The sequence below is a fragment of the Papio anubis genome, chromosome X (genome assembly GCF_008728515.1).
Source record: "Papio anubis isolate 15944 chromosome X, Panubis1.0, whole genome shotgun sequence".
Classification (NCBI taxonomy): Eukaryota; Metazoa; Chordata; class Mammalia; order Primates; family Cercopithecidae; genus Papio; species Papio anubis.
The window spans coordinates 98,773,287-98,786,425 of record NC_044996.1 but is presented as its reverse complement, the minus strand read 5'-3'; the positions used below and the strand labels follow the sequence as shown (position 1 = coordinate 98,786,425).

At 44.5% G+C, this 13,139-nt stretch overlaps 1 pseudogene; it reads right to left on the bottom strand.

The window, feature by feature from the left end:
- Positions 1 to 3,951: 3,951 nt before the first annotated feature.
- On the bottom strand, positions 3,952 to 5,148 carry LOC101011090 (annotated as a pseudogene).
- Positions 5,149 to 13,139: the final 7,991 nt, after the last annotated feature.

The following is a 13,139-nucleotide window of genomic DNA, read 5'->3' as shown; positions in this document are numbered from 1 at the left end:
CCAGATAGCCTTCTTAAGAAGGTGTGGAGATAGTAGAGGATGGCAGCAGAAAGACTAATTAAGAGATGATGGATCACACAAAGCTAGAGAGGAAAAGCACAATGTGGATTGATGAATGGTGGCATCTTGTTTGGGGGAGAGTTAATGATGGAGGCATATTTAAGAGATATTTGCATGGTAGACTTACGGGGCTAGGATGACTGATTGGATGTGGTGCCTGAGAAAGGGAGAGGCATGCACAAAGATGACTGCGGGGTTTCTAATTCTGGCATCTTGCTGTGTAATAGTAACATTCAAAACAGAAATTCATGAGGAATAGCAGATTTGTAGAGGGTTGTAGAGGATTTGCTTGGGGTCAAGATGAATGTGAGGTACCTGGGTTGGGGGGACATCAGGTAGAGGTGCTGAGACAGAATTGGAAACATGAGACTAACTGGAGTTTAGGAGATAAATTCAGGAGATGATTTTTGTTTGGGTGGGGGAGGGACGGAGTTTTGCTCTTATCACCCAGGCTAGAGTACAATGGCGTGATCTTGGCTCATTGCAACCTCCGCCTCCCGGGTTCAAGCGATTCTCTTGCCTCAGCCTCCCAAGTAGCTGGGATTACAGGCGGGCACCACCGTGCCTGGCTAATTTTTGTATTTTTAGTAGAAACAGGGTTTCACCATGTTGGCCAGGCTGGTCTCGAACTCGTGACCTCAGGTGATCCATCTGCCTCGGCCTCCCAAAATGCTGAGATTACAGGCATAAGCCACCATGCCCAGCCTGGAGATGATATTTAAGAGTGAATAATGTAAACTTGTTGGGAGAAGCCATGGGAATTGAAAATCTCAGGTGGTTGAGTACAAGAAGAGGGCGCCCAGCATGGAACCTTGGATTCCCAATATTTTAGGTTAGGTGGAGGCTATGAAGAAGATTAAGGAGAAAGAAATGAAGCCATGTTTAAGTACGGAAGATGGTGAGAAACTCCTCTCACAGCACAACTTGTATACTCACGGGAGATGGAGTGGTATACAGTGATATCCTAACAATCTCTCTAGAGTAATCCTTGCCCCACTTTGACCAGAGCTTGGAAGCTTGGCCAGTCTTCACATTAGAAAGTCAACATTTTAAGAATATGAAGAAGTAAGAGTGTTATAAAAGATGCCTGACCTACACTATGTAATTAATTTTCCTTTTTGTTAAGAAAATGTTGAAATTAACAAACGTGGCTGGGGGCAGTGGCACACGCCTGTAATCCCAGCACTTTGGGAAGCTAAGGCAGGAGGATCGCTTGAGCCCAGGAGTTCAAGACCAGCCTGGGCAACATAGTGAGACCCCCATCTCTACAAAAATAAACAAAATTAGCTGGGTGTGGTGGCACATGCCTGTGGTCCCAGCTACTTGGGAGGCTGAGGTGGGAGGATTGCTTGAGCCCCCGAGATTGGGGCTGCAGTGAGCTATGATTGCCGCAACTGCACTCCAGTCTGGGAGTCAGAATGAGTACCCATCTCTAATATATATATCTATACACCCTAAAACTAAGTTCTATTACAATTTGTGTTTTCCTTCTCATAAAATAAATTATACATATTATCACAAGGAAGAAAAATGTGTAAAATTAGAAAAAATTCCCATGAGAAGCCACTCTTTGCCCAGAAAATATGTTTATTTATTGATTTATGTTTTTATTAGAAAACTCAAAAGGACCTGGTAAGTGTCCAGCCACTGGATTTCAACAGGAAATCACCATTTCTGCCCTCTGGGAGATAGTAAAAAAGATGGGAATACCTCCTCGTTTGAAGAGGTCAGGAAGTGTGGTAGATGCTGTCCAGATTCCCTTCTGGAATGAAGGAAGTATTCTCCAGCTGCTGGGAGCGGTGCCCACAGAAAACCCTCAGCTGTCAGCAACTTCAGTGATTGCCTTGGCTAAAAAGAGCGGCCTCACCCAAAGTTGCATCCTTCTAGGGGTCAGCCTGCATCTAATAGCTGAAAAACAGGGGGCCCAGCCCTCTCCCCTCAACAAGAGACAACTCCGAATAACAACCTCAACTTCAAAGATCACCATGTGGTAGACCAAGAGAGACAATGTTGGGCTTGTGCTGCCCCCTGACTTCCCCCTCTGCCCAATCCTATATCCTTCCCTTCCCTTCAATAGATGTTGATCCCAAGGGCCCTCTCTAATAAATCTCCTGGGTACAGAGTTTGAAAGCAGCCTGGCCAACATGGTGAAACCCCATCTCTACTGAAAATACAAAAATTAGCCAGGTGTGGTGGTGGGTACCTGTTATCCCAGCTACTTGGGAGGCTGAGGCAGGAGAATCGCTTGAGCCTGGGAGGCAGAGGTTGCAGTGAGTAGGGATCGTGCCACTACACTCCAGCCCGGGTGACAGAGCGAGACTCCATTTCAAAAAAACAAAACAAAAAAATCTCCTGGGTGCTAATCTTCATCTCAGAGTCTGCCTCCCAGAGAACTCAACCTATAATGTGGGTGAAATCACAGAGCTTGGACAAGGCTTGCAGGCAAACCCTATATCCACCTTTTCATCCATTAGAGCTCAGAAGCTCAAGGCAGCTTGGGCATTGGAAGTAGAGCCATGATTACCTGGGGTTTATTTTATTTTATTTTAAAATTTATCTTCAGTAAATTTCATTCTTTTTGGTGTATAGTTCTATGAATTTTGACAAACTCACCAAGCCATGTAACTACTACCACAGTCAAGATGCAGAAGAATTCTAATTCCCCCCGAAGAACTACCTAATGCTGTCCCATTATGGTTGATTCCTCTACTCTGTGCTTAATCCCTGGAAAGAACTAATCTGTTCTCTGTCAATATACTTATGCATATTCCAGAATGTCGTATAAATGGGATAATACAGAATATAGACTTTTGAGCCAGCTTCTTTCTCAGAGAATAAAGTATTTGAGATTCAGCCACGTCATTGTCTGTATCAATAGTCTGTTCCTTTTTATTGCTGAGTAGCATTCCATTGTATGGTTGATCACAATTTGTTTCTCCATTCACCAGTTGCTTCCAATTTTTAGCAATTATGACTAAAGCTGCTATCAACATTTGCATATAGGATTTTGTGTGAACATAAGTTTTCATTTCTTTTAAGGAAATATGTAGGCATGGAATTCGTGGAACATGTGGTAAGTATATTTTTAACTTTATTTTTAAAACCTGCCAAACTGTGTTTCCAAAGTGGCTGAACCATTTTTGCATTCCCACTAGCAATGTATGAATGTTCCAGTTGTTCTACAGCCTGGCCAGCATTGGTATTATCAGTTTTTTTAAGCCATTGCAATAGGTGCATCAGTAGTATTTCATTGTGGCTTTAATTTGCATTTTACTGTTGATGTTGAGCAGCTTGTTCATTTCCTTATAGACATCTGCATATCTTTGGTGAAAAGGCTGTTCAAATATTTTGCCCATTTTTTGTGTGTGTTTATCACAAAACTAACTTTATTATATTTTTCCCAGTTAGATTTATTTGCTAAATGTCTTCACTGCCCCGGTGACTTCTGGTTCTTATTTTCTTGACGCACACAATGTCCTCAGCCTTTTTTTTTTTTTTTTTTGAGACGGAGTCTTGCTCTGTTGCCCAGGCTGGAGTGCGGTGGCGTGATCTTGGCTCACTGCAAGCTCCGCCTCCCGGGTTCACGCCATTCTCCTGCCTCAGCCTCCCGAGTAGCTGGGACTACAGGTGCCCGCCACCACGCCCAGCTAATTTTTTGTATTTTTAGTAGAGACGCGGTTTCACCATGTTAGCCAGGATGGTCTCGATCTCCTGACCTCGTGATCCGCCCGCCTCAGCCTCCTAAAGTGCTGGGATTACAGGCATGAGCCACTGCGCCCAGCCCTCAGTCTTCTTTGGATTTTCTGCACGCCTCTTGACATTCCACGTTACTCTGTGCAGATTCACTCTCCAAAGTGCTCGCTGCAGACTGGCTTTTCATCTTTCTTGATCTCAAACACATGGAGTCTGAATTTCCTGCTTCTCTTTTCCCTTCCTGATTCTACATGAGAACCCCCCGCTACTCTTCTGCCCTCTGCTCTCCTCTGCCACTTTAGGCTGGGAGCTCTTATTCTTTCTAACAGACCTCAAGCACCTTTTGTTTTCACTGATGTTGCCCCTAGGTATAGGTTTCTGGGCTCCATCATCTGGATTTTGAATGTCCATGTCTTGAGAGGTCTTCATGGGCTTCTTTTCATTTCAGTTTATTGGAATTCTTTCTGCTAATACAATTACCTCAGTTATTTTCTGTTCTACATCAGTCTTATTTTGGCGTCTGGAGGGCAGGGACATTCCCTTATTTTCAGGGACTGAGTTTTGTAATTCGTATTACTCTTTGTTGGTTTTCATGTTATTGCTGTTCAGATCTTCTGCAGGTTCAATTCTTTTTGCAGAAGTCCTCAGACTTCTCTTCATGATGAGCAAGGGTGATTTGCCTCTCACCCTGGGAGCAACCCTCTGCTTCTTGCTGCCTGGCAGCTCCTCTATGATTTCCTCTGGTGCAGGCATGCAGTGCGGCCTCTTGGTTCCTATGACACTTCCATCTTTTCCATATCCCCTCTTGAAGGGCAGTGGGGACAGGGAGGTGTTGCTTTTGCTTTGTGATTTTACAGGGTCTCTGGTGCCTACCGGGTCTCCCATGGGTTCTACTTTAGGGGCCTGAAGAACTCTTCTGGATATTTTTAGAGGTTTTCCACTGTCAGGTGCTGGCTTTGGAGTGCTTGTAAAGCTATCAGCACCATTTGCCAGTTCCTCAGTGTGGCCTGGTGTTTGCGAGAGCTCTTGGAAGCTGGCCAGATCTTCCAGGGGTTGGGCCTTTTCCTTAGGCACTCTTGGCCATCTCCTGCTGCCAGTTACATTTTCTGGGTTCAGCTTCTGCTTTGGGGGTTGCTTAAATGCTTTCATGCCTTTGCCCCCACCTGCTGGTTCTTTGTTGGTGTGCGTGGTCTCCCCTGATGTTTGTGTGAGCGTGCCAACTGCTAACAGCTCTTCTTTCACTTCTACTTTCTGGCCACAAGCCCTGGGCCATCTCTTTGAGCTTGTTGCAGTGTCTACTAGTTCTGGTGGTGATTTGTAGGGTATTTTGGTGGTTTTGTCATGAGTCATTGATTCTTCAGTATAACCTGGTACTGGGTCTTTGAAGCCGGCCAGGTCTTCTAGGGCTTGGGCCTTTTCCCTGGGTGCTCTTGGCCATCTCCTGCTGCCAGTTACACTTGCTGCTGGAGCCAGTGTCTGCTTTGCAGATTCCTTATATGCTTTGATGCCTTTATCTTCACCTACTGGTTCTTTGTCTGCTTCCACAGTTTCTTGCCCATTTTTATATTGGATTGTTTGTTTCCTTATTGTTTCAAGAGCTCGTTGTATATTCTGGATACAAGTCCTTTGTTAGATATGTTATTTATAAATATTTTCTCCCAGTATGTTGTATTTTCATCCTCTTAACATCTTTTGTTGAGCAACGGCTCATAATTTTCATGAAGTCCAACTTATCAAATTTTTCTGTTACGGATAGTGCTTTTGGTGTCATATCTAAGAATTATTGGCCTAACTCCAGAAAACAAAGACTTTCTTCTGTGTTTTCTTCTAAAAGTTATACATCTTACATTTAGGTCTATGATTGATTTTTATTTATTTATTTATTTATTTATTTTTTTAGACAGAGTGTCGCTCTGTCACCCAGGCTGGAGTGCAGTGGTGCGATCACTGCTGACTGCAACCTCCCCCTCCCGGGCTCAAGCCATCCTCCCACCTCAACCTCCCAAGTAGCTCCCAGGCATGTGCCACCATGCCCAGCTATTTTTTTTTTTTTAATTTTATTTTTTGTAGAGATAGAGTTTCACCATGTTGCCCCGACTGGTCTCAAACTCCTGGATTCAAGCAATCCACCTGCCTTGGCCTCCCAAAGTGCTGGGATTACAGGTATGAGCCACCAGGCCCAGCCAGGTCTATGATTGATTTTAAGTGAATTTTTGTAAAAACTATGGGCAAATTTCTGCACTCTATATTCTATTACATTGACCTATGTATCCATCCTTGCACCAATACCACACTGTCTTGATTACTGTGGCTTTATAGTAAGTCTCAAATTTAAGTAGCATGAATCTTCCAATTGTGTTCTTATTTTTAAAAACTGTTTTGAATATTCTAATTTCTTTGCCTCTCCATGTAAATTTTAGAGTCACTATGCTGATATCTACAAAGAATCCTGCTGGGATTTGGACTGGAATTGTGTTGAATCTATAGATAAATTTTTAGAGTATTGACATCTTAACAATATTGAGTCTTCCAATCCATGAACACAGTGCTCCAGACATTTCTAAATCTCCATATATTTAGCTCTCTTTTATTTCCTTCATCATTGTTTTGTAGTTTTCAGCACATAGATCTAGGACATATTTGTTAAATTTACACCTAAGTATTTCATTTCTCTGGTATTATTTCTATTTTCTTTTCTTTTTAGATTGAGTCTCGCTCTCTTCCCCAGGCTGGAGTGCGGTGGCACGACCTCAGCTCACTGCAACCTCTGCTTCCTGGATTTAAGCGTTCTTGTGCCTCGGCCTCCGGAGTAGCTGGGATTACAGGTGTGTGCCACCACGCCCGGTTAATTTTTGTATTTTTAGTAGAGACAGGATTTCACCATGTTGCCCAGGTCTCAAATTCCTGACCGCAAGTAATCGGCTGCCTTGCCTCCCAAAGCGCTGGGATTACAGGCGTGAGCTGCTGCACCTGGCCTTCTTTGGTATTATTGTAAATAGTGCTTGTGGTGAGAAGGATAATGGCCCCTAAAGATATCCATGTCCTGATCCTTGGAACCTCTGTTTATGTTATCTTACATGATGTACTGGGCTGAATGGTGGCTCTCACAGATAGGTCAAGTCAATATCATGGAGATGTCAATTCTCCTTCCTATGTTATGTTATAAACTTACCAACTCTCAGTAAGAATACCAATAAGCTTTTATTCTGGACCTAAACAAGTTGATACTAAAGTTCATATGAAAAAATAAATATGCAAGAATAGCTACATGGTCTAAGTTTCTTGAACCCATCATGTTCCATTTCCACTTCATTCAATCAGGTCCTTCTCCACCTTCAGCTCTCTGCTCAAGCATCCCTTGTGGGAAGTCTTTACCACTACTACTACTGCTACTACTACTACTACTACTCACATACACACACACACACACACACACACACACACACACACACACACACAGAGACAGAGAGAAGACAGAGAGAGAGAGATGGAGTGAGAGAGAGAGAGACAGAGACAGAGAGAGAGAGAGAGTTTGTGTGTCTGGGCAGATTTTTTTTGAGTCTCGCTCTGTTGCCTAGTCTGGAGTGCAGTGGCACAATCTCAGCTCACTGCAACCTCCACCTCCCAGGTTGAAGCAGTTCTCCTGCCTCAGCCTCCCGAGTAGCTGGGACTACAGGCGCTTGCCACCACACCTGGCTAATTTGTATTTTTTAGTAGAGACAGGGTTTCACCATCTTGGCCAGCCTGGTCTCGAACTCCTGACCTCAAGTGATCCACCCGCCTCGGCCTCCCAACGTGCTGGGATTACAGGTGTGAGCCACTGTGCCCAGCCCTGGGGCAGACCTTTATGTTATACATTCTCACAGAACTGTGCTCCTCTCCTTCAAGCACTTGGTTCAGTTTGGGGTTATTCACACATTAGGAGATTGATTTGGTTAAAGTTGGTCTCCTCTCTCAGGCTGGAAGGGACAACAGGGTCAGGGACTGTTTTGCTCATTGTGTACCTCCTCTGCCCAGCACAACCCCAGATACATGATTGCACTTGATACATATTTTTGAATAAATATTTGAATACATAAGAAAAAGTCTGGTCTCTAGGTCCATTGTTTCGAAAGTAGTAAAGATGTGATTTTAGCACCTCTGTTTATAATGTTGGAAACCTGATGAAAAACAGAAAAGGAGATTGTAGAGGTAGATTAGAGCCAGACTGTGAAAATCCTTAGAAGGCATGCTGGCCAGGAGCAGTGGCTCACACCTGTAATCCCCGCGCTTTGAGAGGCCAAGGCAGGAGAAGCGCTTGAGCTTAGGAGTTTGAGACCAGCCTGGGCAACAGAGTGAGACCTCATCTCCATAAAATATTAAAAAATTAGCCAGGCTTGGTGACACACACCTGTGGTCTCAGCTACTCAGGAGGCTGAGGTGAGAAGATCCTTTGAGCCTGGGAGGTCGAGGCTTTAGTGAGCCATGGTCACACCCGTGCACTCCAGCCTGGGTGACAGAGCAAGATCCTGTCAGAGAGAGAGAGAGAAGGAGAAAGAGAGAGAGCGAGAGTGAGCGAGAGACAGAGAGAGAGAGAGAGAGAGAGAGAGAATAGCAGAATAAACGAATCAAAAGAAATCCGTTTTTTCTTTTTCTCAGTCTAAAATCTGAGTCTTATTTTTTTCTCAGCCAAGCAGACAGATTCTGCCTTCCCAATCTCTATCCATCTTTTTCTTTCCAACTGCCATCTATTTCAAATTCTCTGCTCTTTCTTTCTGTCCCAATAGGTCTTCCTCTCTCAATCCCAATCCATGGGATCCCAGCAAGACTATTTTTGGAAAGTCATATCTGCTAACGTTACTTACTCCCTCAACACAAATCATCAGTAGTTTGCTATCAAAGCTCAAATGTAAAAGTGCTTCTTCCCAGCAGTCAATCAGACAACAAATGCTTATTGAGCACCTACTGTGTGCTTGACACCATGATAAGGTCTGGCATTCAAGACCTCTAACAACATAATTTTCAAACCTTAATGATTAGCATCATTATCCAAAGACCAATTGGAAGCCAAGACAGATTCTGAGCAGAGAAATGGCATGACCAAAATATATCACTGATTAAAAATTAGGCCAGGTGCAGTGGCTCACGCCTCTAATCTCAACACTTTGGGAGGTTGAAGCAGGCAGGAGTTCAAGACCAGCCTGGGCAACATGGCGAAATCCCATCTCTACAAAAAAAAGTAGCCAGGCGTGGTGGTGCGCGCCTGTAATCCCAGCTACTTGGGAGGCTGAGGAGAGAGGATCACTTGAGCCCAAGAGGCAGAGGTTTCAGTGAGCTAAGATCACACCACTGTACTCTATGCTCGGCGACAGAGTAAGTCCCAGTCTCAAAAAAAAAAAAAATTAAAAGAGGGCAAAATAGAAACAGAGACTGGCTAGGCAGTTTTTACAGTGTTCTAGGGGACGGTTGGTCCTCTGAGCTAAGGTAGTAGCAATGGCAATGAAGATAAGTGAACGATTTGAAAGGACATTCAGGAGGTAAAACCAACCTGACTTGGTGATAGATTGGATTGAAAAAGAAGGACTGAGGAAGAGGGAGATACCCAGAACGGCTCCTAAGTTTCTGACTGCATAATAGAATAGATGGTTTTGTCATTCACATATTAAAATTGATATGACATTGAGGCAACCAAGAGGGAATGTCAAGTGGGCAACCTGGACTTTTAGGTGTGGAGCCCCAAGGAGAGGCCTGGGCTGGAAATGTCAATTTGGAGTCACTGAAGAGATCATAGAGTGAAAAGGAAGAGGGCCTGGGGAATCAGCTTCCCACAGCAGCAACAATGGTACCGACTCATAAGACTTAAAGCTTACTCTATGGGATGCACTGCTCTGGATACACACATACACACCCCACATCCAGTCATGCACTGCTTAATGATGGGGATGCATTCCAAGGAATGTGCTGTTAGGCAATTTCATCATTGTGCAAACATCATAAAGTGTACTTACACAAACCTAGATGGGATAGCCTATCACACATCTAGGCTATATGTACAGCATGCTACTGTACTGAATACTGTAGACAGTTGTAACACGAGATGGTATTTGTGCATCTAAACATATCATCTAAACATAGAAAAGGTACAATAAAAATAAGGTATTAGAATCTTATGGGACCTCCCTTGTATATGCAGCTCATCATTGACAAAACATCAGGTGGCACATGACTGCATATATATATATGTAACTGAATTCTTACAACAACCCTGAAGGATAGGGCAGGATAGGTACTACTAGAACTAATGTCTGATAAATGAGGCACAGAGAGGTTAACTTACTTGCCCAAGGCCATAGAGCTGGAAGTGGTGGAGCTGGCCTATGAACTTGGGTGGCCTCACTCCAAAGGTCAGTCTCCCAAATGCTATGCTCCGAAGGTGCAGCTATGAACTAGGAGGAGAACGGTTCACATGTGATGTCACAGAAGTTAGCAGAAGAGATGGTTTGAAGGTGGGAGCTGTCAACAGTGTTAAATGTTATTGATACATATGTACACTTAACAATGTGTCAGTTAAAAATGTTATTGAAAGGTCAAGTAAGGTGAGCCATGAAAGTGTCCTGGATTCAGTAACATGGCACCAGGCATGGTGGCTCACATTTGTTATCCCAGCACTTTGAGAGGCCAACATAGGAGGATTACTTGAGCCCCGGAGTTGGAGACCAGCCTGGAATACATAGGAAGACCCCGTATCTACACAAATTAAACATAAAAAAGTTAGCTGGGAGTGGTGGTGTGAGTCTGTGATCCTAGCTAAACTCAATTTAAAAAAAAAAAAAAAACCCCACGGAAGCCATTGATAAGCTTCGAAAGAGCTGATGATGTGGCAATATGGGGGCAGAACTCAGATTGGAGTGTGCTGAGGAATTGTTCCTAGACCAAACCGAGGGTCTCAGCCCGATTACAAGATGCAAGTGAACTGGGAAAGAAGAGAGTTTTTATTTCTGTAACTGGGTATAGGGAGAAAGCCTGGAAATTATCACCAGACCAACTCAAAATTACAAAGTTTTCCAGAGCTTACGTACCTCCTAAGCTATATGTCTATGTGTAAGTGTGCATTCATCTAAAGACATAGGTGATTAACTTCTAATCTATAATTAAGATCTGAGTCCTGAAGACCTTCCTCTGGAGCCTCAGTAAATTTACTTAATCCAAATGGATCCAGGTGCTAGGGTGATTACCCTTATCTTATCTCCTGCTAAATCATGGAGGTTTGGGGAGTTCCTTCAGACCCCTAATAAAACGTGTTTAATCTTTTAAAATTTAATTTTATTTTTTTGAGACAGAGTCTCACTCTGTTGCCCAGGCTGGAGTGCAGTGGCTCAATCTCGGCTCACTGCAACAAGCGATTCTCCTGCCTCAGCCTCCCAAGTAGCTGGGATTACAGGTGCATGCCACGCCCAGCTAATTTTTGTATTTTTAGTAGAGACGGGTTTTCACCATGTTGGCCAAGCTGGTCTCAAACTCCTGACCTCAAGTGATCTGCCTGCCTCGGCCTTCCAAAGTGCTGGGATTATAGGCATGAACCACTGTGCCCAGAGAAACTTGTTTAATCTTAAATGGGTCCTGTTAAAAACTCCTTCCTTCTCTCGTCACGCTTCAAGGCCCAGGAAAGACCTAGGCAAAATTCTTGGTGTGTTTTGTTACCTTCCAGCCTTTGTATCAGGGCACTGGCTCTCTCAGCTTTTAATAATTAACCACTCAGTCAGTGCTGAAACAGTTGTTAGGGAGACCTGGCCTACCACAGAATGAGTAGGAGATGAGAGCACAGAGAGAACTAGTATAGACAGCTCTACTAAGAAGTTGGGCTGTGAGGAGTGGGCAGAGAAACTAGTGGCAACAGGACAAGGGTAGGAGAAGGGCAGGGTGAGGGTGCCTGGCAGAAAGATGCAAGAGCAGGCTGGAATCTGACCAGGTTCTGCCTTCAAGCTGTGAACTTTGGACTGGGGCTGTGGCCTGAAGGAAGGGGTACTTATTTAAATGGGGTCAGCCCCCTTGCAATTCATCTGTCCGGAGGGGGCACCTTCTGATTCCCACAACGGTACTGTATGTGTTAGCAGCAGCTATGCTAAAGGAGGATGCAAATCAATGGGACTTTAAAGACAGAGGAAGAAACAGAGAAAGAGACCAAACTGTTTAATTTTCACATCAGTGGAAATAATCTGGTTGACAGGGTATAGTTGAATAGGGAGGAGAAATGGTGATTGATAGGAGGGACCAGGGCCTACTCTATTGTGAAAAACGGATAGCAGATCTAGTAACTTAGGTGTGATAGAAATCACTTAATAGAAAACAACTTTAATTCAGATTGAGTTTTCCTTCTGCTAGGATGACAGACCACTGATTGACCTTATTAATTCCCAGGGTTCCTCTACTCCCAAGGTTGTACTCTTGATCTGGGGTCTTAGAATCATTGGGTTTTGGCTCACCTAGTTGCCCTGAAATGTCTCCGTCACTGTCACTTGACCCTTCTGCTGCTTCCAAGCTGTGCCTAGGGCCCAGAAAGGTTTAGCACAGTGCCCCTGATCATCTCTGTCAAGCTGAACTATGTGGCCACTTCTCTTTGACTCTTGCTCTGCCCTGACACATCGCCAGGAAGGAGTTCAGGTGCTCTGGGCTGCAGGATCCATAGACTTCTCTCTCCCTTTGCCCACCCCTCCTAGCCTAGGGAAAATGTCTCAGTGGGGTTGGGGGCACTAGAGTGCTGCTGCTCTTTCCTTTGCTTCTCCAAAACATTTCATCTCAGCCCTCACACGTTCTTTGTATCAGCTAGCTTTTGCTACATAGCAAACCCCTAAAACTTACATCTATTATTTCTCACAATTTGGTGGGTCAGCTCAGTTAAAGCAGGAAGGTGTAGCATCTTTCTATGCTAAGTGTGGTCCTCAGACCAGGAGCATCAGAAGCACCCCGGAGCTTATGAGAAATGTGGTCTCAGGACCCAGTGCAGTGGCTCAAGCCTGTAATCCCAGCAATTTGGGAGGATGAGGCAAGAGGATTGCTTGAGGCCAGGCATCCAAGACCAGCCTGGGCAACATAGCAAGACCCTACAATTTTTTTTTTTTTTTTTTGAGACGGAGTCTCGCTCTGTCACCCAGGCTGGAGTGAGTGGCCCGATCTCGACTCACTGCAAGCTCTACCTCCCGGGTTCACGCCATTCTCCTGCCTCAGCCTCCCGAGTAGCTGGGACTACAGGTGCCTGCCACCAGGCCCGGCTAATTTTTTTTGTATTTTTAGTAGAGACGGGGTTTCACTGTGTTAGCCAGGATGGCCTCGATCTCCTGACCTCGTGATCTGCCTGCCTCGGCCTCCCAAAGTGCTGGGATTACAGGCATGAGGCACCATGCCTGGCC